The sequence below is a fragment of the Etheostoma spectabile genome, chromosome 22, assembly GCF_008692095.1.
Source record: "Etheostoma spectabile isolate EspeVRDwgs_2016 chromosome 22, UIUC_Espe_1.0, whole genome shotgun sequence".
NCBI classification, from domain to species: domain Eukaryota; kingdom Metazoa; phylum Chordata; class Actinopteri; order Perciformes; family Percidae; genus Etheostoma; species Etheostoma spectabile.
In genome coordinates, this window is record NC_045754.1 from 22,678,919 (window position 1) to 22,681,592 (window position 2,674).

Genomic DNA, 2,674 nt, shown 5'->3' on the forward strand with positions numbered 1-2,674 from the left:
TCTGTCCTGCAAAATGAAGCACTGCAACCAAAACTACAAATAGCATCTGCACCTACTGGCCCATCCTTCATTCATATTCATATTACCAGATTTACTGCACAATGTTGGGCATAATGAAAAGCCCTCTCATCTTTACAATGATTTGTCATAATACTAAAATAGTTCTGCAGATTGTTTATGCACAGAAATATTTACAGATCCACACACATACATGCTGTTGAAACTTTTTATTTTTATTTTTTCCCCAAATGAATCAGTGCAACATATGCACAGCAGATATATTTATATTGGTCAGAACAAAAATATGCAGAAAAAATACACAGACAAAAACTGGCAAGAAAAACACACTGAAATAACACATGCATAACACAGAAATGAATGCATAACACACTGAAATAACATGCAACACATTGAATGAAATGCAAACACAGAAATGACATGCTAACACACTGAAATGACATGCATAACACATTGAAATGAAATGCATAACACCACAGAAATGACATGCATAACACACTGAAAGAAACACATGCATACACCAGAAATGACATGCATAACACACTGAAATGACATGCATAACACACTGAAATGACATGCATAACACATTGAAATGAAATGCATAACACACAGAAATGACATGCATAACACACTGAAATGACATGCATAACACATTGAAATGAAATGCATAACACACAGAAATGACATGCATAACACACTGAAATGACATGCATAACACACAGAAATGACATGCATAACACACAGAAATGACATGCATAACACACTGAAATAACACTTGCATAACACACAGAAATGACATGCATAACACATTGAAATGACATGCATAACACACTGAAATGACATGCATAACACATTGAAATGACATGCATAACACACAGAAATGACATGCATAACACACAGAAATGACATGCATAACACATTGAAATGACATGCATAACACACTGAAATAACACTTGCATAACACACTGAAATAACACTTGCATAACACATTGAAATGAAATGCACAACACAGAGAAATGACATGCATAACACACTGAAATGACATGCATAACAAATTGAAATGACATGCATAACACACTGAAATGACATGCATAACACACTGAAATAACACATGCATAACACATTGAAATGACATGCATAACACACTGAAATAACACATGCATAACACATTGAAATGACATGCATAACACACAAATGACATGCATAACACACTGAAATGACATGCATAACACACTGAAATAACACATGCATAACACACTGAAATAACATGCATAACACACTGAAATAACATGCATAACACACTGAAATGACATGCATAACACACTGAAATGACATGCATAACACACTGAAATGACATGCATAACACACTGAAATGACATGCATAACACAATCATTTAAACTGACTGACAGTGAGCAAAATCATTCTTTTCTGCTTTACACACATTTTGCAAGTCAAAATAACTCCTTTTAAAGTCACTGAACACGGTCTCTGCATAAGCACCAACAATCTGACATAAATCCCACGTTTGCCATTCAATATGACACTGCATGAGCTGATTGGCCAATATTTGTGCCACCTGGCCAACACCTCATTGTTAATTGTACCATGTCTATCGGAAGTAATGGTGCGATCACACAAAACGCCAGGACAGGTGTTTTTTTGTGTTGTCTGCAGGACACCGAATGGGACAGGACATGGATAAGCTGTTGTTTTATACATAAGCCTCTTTAGGAATAATTTAAACATGTTTGTGTGTGTATGTTTCTTGGCAGAAGCCTTTGTCCTAAATAAACAGTTATTGTCGTTATATTTTTTTCAGTGAACCAAAGTGGCCTACACGTCAGCTGTCAACAACGCGCCACTAACTGGGGAACTCTGTTTAGATCCAGCCCCAGTTTCAGCCCACAGAATGACATTTTCACTGGGGAAAAGGTTTTTGCAATGCCTATGAACGCATGGTAAACACCATGAAAAGACCACAGGTGAGCACATTTTTGGAAGATGCTGTCTAATTTTTTCTTGCCAGTTTTGTCTGTGTATTTTTCTGATATTTTTGTTCTGACCAATTAAATATATCTGCTGGGCATATGTTGCACTGATTCATTTGGGGAAAAAATAAAAATAAAAAGTTTCAACAGCATGTATGTGTGTGGATCTGTAAATATTTCTGTGCATAAACAATCTGCAGAACTATTTTAGTATTATGACAATCATTGTAAAGATGAGAGGGCTTTTCATTATGCCCAACCTGTGCAGTAAATGGTAAATGAATATGAATGAAGGATGGGCCAGTAGGTGCAGATGCTATTTGTAGTTTTGGTTGCAGTGCTTCATTTTGCAGGACAGATGAGGTATTTTGCAGTTTGGTTGTGTGGTTTGTAAAGTGTTTAAGTATTTTGATAAAACCACACTAGTTTACAATATTGTGTTTAAGCAATTGGAAAAAATTTTAACAACAACTAAAAGAAGAAGTTGAGTCTTGCCCTTATCTGATAATTATTATATTTTACAGAGACTCAATGTCCCTGCAGTACATCCAGATTCCCGACTACAAAGACGAAAATGCTTATTCCTTTTCTTGTGTTAAGCATAATGATTGTATTTATTGGCATTGAAACGCTGGGTGAATATTTAGTAGCCAGAGTCAGATGCGCC